Source organism: Lactuca sativa, chromosome 4 (genome assembly GCF_002870075.4).
Source record: "Lactuca sativa cultivar Salinas chromosome 4, Lsat_Salinas_v11, whole genome shotgun sequence".
Classification (NCBI taxonomy): domain Eukaryota; kingdom Viridiplantae; phylum Streptophyta; class Magnoliopsida; order Asterales; family Asteraceae; genus Lactuca; species Lactuca sativa.
In genome coordinates, this window is record NC_056626.2 from 41759729 (window position 1) to 41767399 (window position 7671).

Below are 7671 nucleotides of genomic sequence, written 5' to 3' on the forward strand. Positions count from 1 at the left end.
GACCATGCTACTCTCGGGTCAAGTACATACGAATAATAGTTATGGGCTTAGACATCTAATCCAACACACATATCATATCAAATCATATAATGACTAACACGTATATCATAATCACATAATGGGCCGACCTTGGTGCCTTAGACCCATGTGTATGGTGAGAAGACTCACCTCTAACTGATGAATACAAAAGTTGCTCTCCTAACAGTCCGCAACCTCCCGTGCTGAATAACAATACTAGATAATGTTAGGACTTTAATTAACCAGGGGAAACCCAAACTCCCAACCCTTCCATATGGCCTAATTATCCATCCCTTGCTAATAGGCCCAAAGTCCAAGTCCAAAATCCTTAATGGGCCTCTTGGCCCAATAAAGCCCAATCAATATATCCATGGCGCACAACTGATGATATAACTCATAATTCCCAAAATATACCATGCCCATTAATCAAATGAGGCCCAAATAGTTCAAAAGACCAAAACAGATTCAGCCCATCGGCGATGCGTACGCTCGGCGTACCATCCTGGTACGCGCAACGTACTCGGATTGTGACTACGCACGGCGTACGCTGGGTTACGCCCAACGTACAACCAGTTTAAGCACTTTCCCCATTAAGTGCTCAATACTCGATTCCTTTATGTCTAAAAGCCAGATCTAAGTCTGTTAGGATGTCCTAAGGCATAAAGTTGGCAACTTATGCCTTTGCAAGCCTCATATACACCCAACACCTCTATTAAGACCTTTACAAGGTCTTTAACCCATGCATGAGGCCAAAACTGCCATCAATACTCCATTTTTATGATGCTAAAGGACCAAGGGACCTCAGATCTGTCATTCCCACCTTCTGGAGTTGCTTAACTCACAAATGGAGGTCCAAAATCAACCAAAAGGGACAAGGTAGAAAACCCTAACTAAATCTAGAGATTGAAGATGAAAGATCCAAGCTTTTTACCTCCAGAAGGTTTGCAAGATGACTATGATGTGGGATCTTGAAGCACCAACTCGTTCCAAGCTTGTTTAACCACCTCTTCTTCTTGGAATGAACACTAAAAGGGCCACAAATGTACTTTTTAAAGCTCAAAATGGTCTCACAAGTTTCTCTGGAGTGTAAGGACGTTCTAAGGCTGTGGAGGCTCTTTAGGGTTTAGTGGAAGGGACTTAAGGTCGCTTAAATAGGCCTCATGTCCGAAAATTAGGGTTTTAGACCCATGGCACATACGCCCAACGTACTGCTGGTATGCCCATCGTACGTCCAGCTCCTCCGCGATCATCCATGCATAATACGCTAAGCGTACACTTATGTACGCCCAGGGTACTTAAAGAACCAATTATGCTAAAATGAAAATTCTTGAGGGTTTTAAGCCATACCAGATTTAGAGTGTTACACGAGTCCATGTCTGAAGGTTGTACAGAAAAATAAAAGTAAGGGAATTGGTCAAAAATTAGGACCGAGTCAAGAGGTCTTAAAAGAAATCAAACATGCTGATTGGAAAATGTGCATCGGGCCTTAGCTTTCGACCCGGTTACAACTTCTATCAAACAGTCCCTTGTAAAAATTGTGATACTTTACATTTTTGCTCCTTTTTCTCTATGTAAGTACATAATTACTCATATCATACCACAAAATCAAGTCAAACTTGAAAATATGTGATATTACTTATTAGGGACGGAACACGTGCCCTAGGACTAGGGGCCGAATCCAAAACTTCAAACAAAAATCATATAAACAAGTCTAATATTAGTCCGAGTCAGGAGGTCTTAAAACAAATTAAACATGCTGATTGGAAAATGTGCACCGAGCCGTAGCTTTCGACCCGGTTACAACTTCTATCAAACAGTCCCTTGTAAAAATTGTGATACTTTACATTTTTGCTCCTTTTTCTCTATGTAAGCACATAATTACTCATAACATACCACAAAATTAAGTCAAACTTGAAAATCTGTGATATTACTTGTTAGGGACAGAACACGTGCCCTAAGACTAGGGGCCGAATCCAAAACTTCAAACGGAAATCATATTAACAAGTTTAATATTATTTAGCGTTGCCACTCATCAAAATTTTAATCAAAAATATTAATATGGAATATTGTTATATTTATCATCAAAATGAAAATTGTGGATGTTTTGGTTTTTGAACTCTTGTAAAATTATCTTTTAACTCTACTTGAATTATTTTACAAAATTCTAATTATACTCTAACAAATTACAAAATTAACTCATAAGTATATTTTTATTAACAATTAACGTGTATATATATATATATATATATATATATATATATATATATATATATATATATATATATATATATATATATATATATATATATATAACAAAGTCTAAACTCCTAACGAATTTTTATGATTTCAGTATGAGTCTTCGGTTTAAAAAATTTCAAAAACTAACAAATAATAATAATAATAATAATAATAAATATTGTACTTGTTGCAACCTTTTTACTTTTACAGTTTTCAAACTTTTAATTACCTCTATCATTCTCAAATTTCAAAGTTTTTTTTATAATCCCATATAGAAAAATAGATCCAGTTAGAAAAAGAAATAACTTCCAAATCCGACAAAAATGAGAGTAGAGAACCCGAAGGTCATGACAATAGAGGAGAAGAGGAGACGTCGGAGACTCTTAGTAGCCGTTCGGCGAATGGCAGGGCCAACAAAGGAGAGATGTAGCGTATAAAGTTCAACAAGGGTTAAGGAAAGAGTGTGTGATGAGCACTCCGGGGCGGGCATCGATGTTTCTAGTGAGAAGTTTGGCCTATTCAGGACTTCAACGATGACACTAATTTTCGGCGAGCAACTTTTCCAGAAACAGTGATCTTCTTTAGTTTTTAGATTATATATTTTTTGAAAGATTGTGTTAATAAAATGTAAATTAGATTAGCTTTCTAGTATTTATAGAATATGATCGTATCTTTTTAAAATTGGGATCTGGTTTTGATTTTTCTAGTTATTTTAGTAGAATCTGTTACTTATTTAGGTTCTTGTTATAACAAAACAAGATTGATTTTTGTGTTGTTTTGCAGTTGACGAGTCATATATGGAGGGGCCAAAAAATTAGTGCAAAAAATGAACCTATCCTTTATATAATACAAGTATTAATAGGTGAAAAAACCAGAGGGGCCATGGCCCCCTGACCATAATGAGCATCTGCCACTGATACCTATAACATCCAAATTTTTTAACTAAATTTTTTTATTTTTAATTAACTAAAAACAATGTTCATAAAAACCCATCTCAAGAAAATCTCAAAAATAAAGTACAAATCATCATAATAATGTCAGAGTGTCCCATAATATATGGAATCAGAAACTACTCGAAGTCTCAGTGAGCAAACAACATGTCCTGTGGATTATCAACAATCCTGGAGACTACTCGAAGTCTCAACACACACAGTAACACATATCACAGTAACAAAAAATAGACCCAACTGGTCAACACACACACACACACACATATATATATATATATATATATATATATATATATATATATATATATATATTCTACCACATAAGTAAGAATACTGAGGAGACTCACCTCGCATAGATGACAAAACTAATGGATTAGGGTCTAAGTCCACAACTATTCTGGGATGTACTTGACTCGATCAGCATGGTCCATTTGGGTCACATGACATCATGCATTTGGATAGACCAAAATGAGAGAAATTACACTTATGGTTTATAAATATATTATAAGTTCTAATATATTAATAGGATTATTTAATTAGTATTGATCAAGAATTAATTTGGAATTAATTAAGTGATCAAAAGAAGACTAATTAAATCTATGGGTTGATTGTGTAAATCATCCATACTTGTATAGTGGGCTAATGCTCCATGGATTATAAAGTTGGGCTAAAACCCATAGGATGCTCCATGGTGCCTTTGAACCCATAGATCATGGAAATGAAGAGCTATGTCTAATTAGGGTTTACATGGTGTAACCCTAATTATGACACACTATATAAGCATCATGTTGTCACAGAAATCGGACACTTAAGCAAGTAAGAAGAGGGCTAACCAATTTCAAGAGTGTGACATTCCTCTCAAGGTTTATTCCAAGTGCATTTGGTGTTGTGTGAGACATTTTAGGCATCACACTTGGGGTGCTACGCTCATAAGGTTTTCAAGGAATCCAAATCACTACAAGGTATGTTTTCTCACTTTCTTTTATGATTAAAAGTTCCCCTGTATGCTAGATAGGTTAAGAACCTTGGAAAATCAATTTTACATGTATCATAGATAAAACATAGATCCAAGGTTTCTAGGGTTGCATGTACACCATAAGAGTGTTAAAATGCTCAAAAACCAACAGTGGTATTAGAGCCTAGGCTTGTTTTCTTGTTATACTTGCAAAATTGACTAAAAATCGAAGTTTTTATGCTGTCTGGACAGCAGACTTGCCGAGTCCAAGACAAAACTCATCCAACTCGTCAAGTTGGTTCGTGCACTCGACGAGTTGGACCCCCAGACAGCATATCTTCGACTGTTTTGGCTGGAAATGGAATAGAAACATTACCCTAAGTTGTTTTTCAACTTATAAACCTGTTTTTGGTGTGGTAATTTTCATGTTAATCCATTTCAAGAGATAATTTTCAATAGATTCAAGTTTTGTATTAGTTTTATGGCTAGGCTAATCACATGAAAAAGTTTGATTTGAAATATCTTGTTCTTATGAGTTGCTTAGATTAATGGGAAAGTTATGTGAAATTGTTGTTTTCAATCAAAATTAATCTAAGAGTTGATTCTAACATGTGTTTTTGTAAGTTGTCCTCAAGTTATATAAAAAGACGCATTTAAGATTCATAAAACTCATAAATATTTCCATAGGTTATGAACAAAGAAAAGTCATATTCTTTTAATAGTTTAAAGTCTTCCATAACTTGTTCTCAAGTTATGGAACTTGAAGAGTTTTTGGATTAAAACTACTTTAAACACATAAGTTATGGAAATTGAATAATTTTGAATAGTTTCAAAACTTGCCCTCAAGTTTTGGAATTTTAAGAGTTTTTCCGTATGAATACTTTAATTCCATGTTAAACCCTTAGAATTTTAAAAGTTAAAATTCAACCCTTATACTTTATAATATTATAAGTTAATAATATTTATATATATGTATAAGAGCAAGTAGTGTTACCATTAGTAGACCTCATTCACGAAGCCGGTCTATAAGGGGGTATAAAGTTACTGCCTATAAAATGGCAGTTTAATGGGTGTCCACTCTCACCCACCGCTTCATTGACAAGTGGAGGGTCTCTAGCCGAACGGGTAGGACGAGTACTAGAATTCTCCCTTCATTAAAAGTGTTAATGATAAATATAAAGTAACTAAAACTTTTATAAATTCCCAATCTTAGTTACTTTAGGAAAATGTGAATAAGGTGCTAATCCTTGAAATTACACTTTGCACTTTGCTTAAGTCGGTTAGTGGAGCGTGTGTGGTTAACCGACACTCTAGCCTGATTTAACAAGGTAGGCAAAGGGTAACTTAATGTTTATCATAGTATCAGTGGAGCGTGTGTGGTTAACCGGCACATCGATTGAGGCGTAAAAATTAAGGGTACCAAGTATATTTGCATGGTTACTCACACCTTGTTTTGTGATCCTCGCCATCCCAGTCACAAAACCTAAAGGGCACACTCGAGATTGAAACATGCCATTGAACAGTTCAATGAATCTCAAAAGATCTAGGAATTTCAAATCCAATTAAAAACCTAATAATTTATTTCGTTTTTCTTGGTGGAGATTGGTGAATCATCATTCACCTACCTTCAAATATTTTATAGCCTGGATTACGGCATCCCTCTTCCAAGTTATAAAATATTGAGTTGGGTACTAGCCTTAATATTTCATATTGGGTGTTATATTAAGGATTTAAATCAACTAACTTGAATTTCTCCCTTTGTAGATGTCTGGTTCAGACAACAATAATCTTCCTAAATCTTATGGAACAAGCTTTCCTAATGAAGATGACTTCCTGCATTTGGCTCATGGAAATCATACTTCTCTTCCTCCTCCTCCTCCAATTATTCTCCCTAACCCACAAGCTCAAAGACTTAAGAAGTTCAAGATCACCCAAGCCCTGCCCTGCAATGAAACATGAAGATGGACGGCCTATGTGCACTCATGTCTTAGGAATGAAGTCACACATTGACATGTTGAGAATGTTGCGTGTCATTTTCCTAAGGAAGTTGGCTATTGACAGGGTCCTTTAGTCACTTCCTGATTCATATAGTAAGTTTGTTAAAGACTATTATGTGATAGATCACGATATGACCCTTTTAGATCTTTCTTATTTGCTTATTGTTGCTGAATCAGAAATGATTTGGCGTAATAGTCAAGCAAATATGGGTGGAAGGCCTACTTCTCAAACTTTCATGGACATGGATAATGGTAACATTGGAAGTCCAGAAAAGCTTTCTCTTCCCAATGGAAAGGGATCGGCCTTGGTCAACCCGGTTGATCGGAAGGTAAAGAGAAAGTCTAAATCTGGAATAGCCTTTTGTACCATTCCCAAAGAGTCTATATGTTTTCATTGTAAAGAAAAAGGGAATTGGAAGCGAAGCTGCCCTAGCTACCTGAAGGATCTGAAAGGAATCAAAAAGTTTGACTCTGATTCAGGTAAGTCCACAACTAGCTCTGTTAAGTTCAAAATTGTTGATTATCAATACATGATGTTACTAAGTTACATTTTGATGTTTGGCAGGATCAAGAAAAGGAAAGAAAACTTACAGAAAGAGTATGCTGTATCTGATCGCGAAGATGGATTTCTATCGCATGGTTGAAGATCAGATTTTTGAGCTACTACTTAGAGAGTTATGATAGATTGCTAGGAAATATGTAATAGCATAGTTTTCATTTAAAGTTGCATTGTAAGGATAAATATTTCCGCATTTTTATAAATAAATAAAAATTTGATTTTATTTTAGTTTATATCTCCTTGCAATGACTTTTATTGAAAATTTGATCTTTATATGTTTCTAGCAATAATGGAAATGTGGATTTGATTCTTTCATTTGTGGTAGTGTCTAAATTTACCAAATAAGGAAAGCTTCTCATCACCCAAGTTTTTAGTTGGATAGAAATTTGGAATCATACAAGTTGTACAGTATGATGAATGATAACTTTCAGCTTTGGAAAATTAAGACTAGTTCCTTGTTCACATGTATATGTGAGTCAAGTGAAGGACTAAGGGATCGAGTACACATTCTTGTGCACTAATCAAGGCCCACCACAAAAGGTTGATAAGACTATTCGTCAAGATTTACTAAGGTTTAGTAAATATGGTTATACTTACAAGTTTAAGTATAATTATGAAACATTGAAAAAATTTCAGTGTATGGCAGGACGGATGAGAAGAATCAAATTAGGCAGAAAGATAAAAGTTTCTCAAATCTGAAAAGATGGGAGAGTACTTTAGTATCATGTTTTGGTTTATTTTAATGATTAAGAAACCATGTCACAATTGGTCCTATAAAGACATCTTAGTGCATTCATATGGCTAAGAAGAGGAATTAAGAATTGATGAAATGGTTAAATCAAGAAGATGAGTCAAATTTCGTTCCAAAAACAATTCTTAGAGTAAAGTGTATCCCACTCTTGTACATTTGAAATTGGTAAGTTGTGATGTTTTGGATAAAACAGAGACAAACTT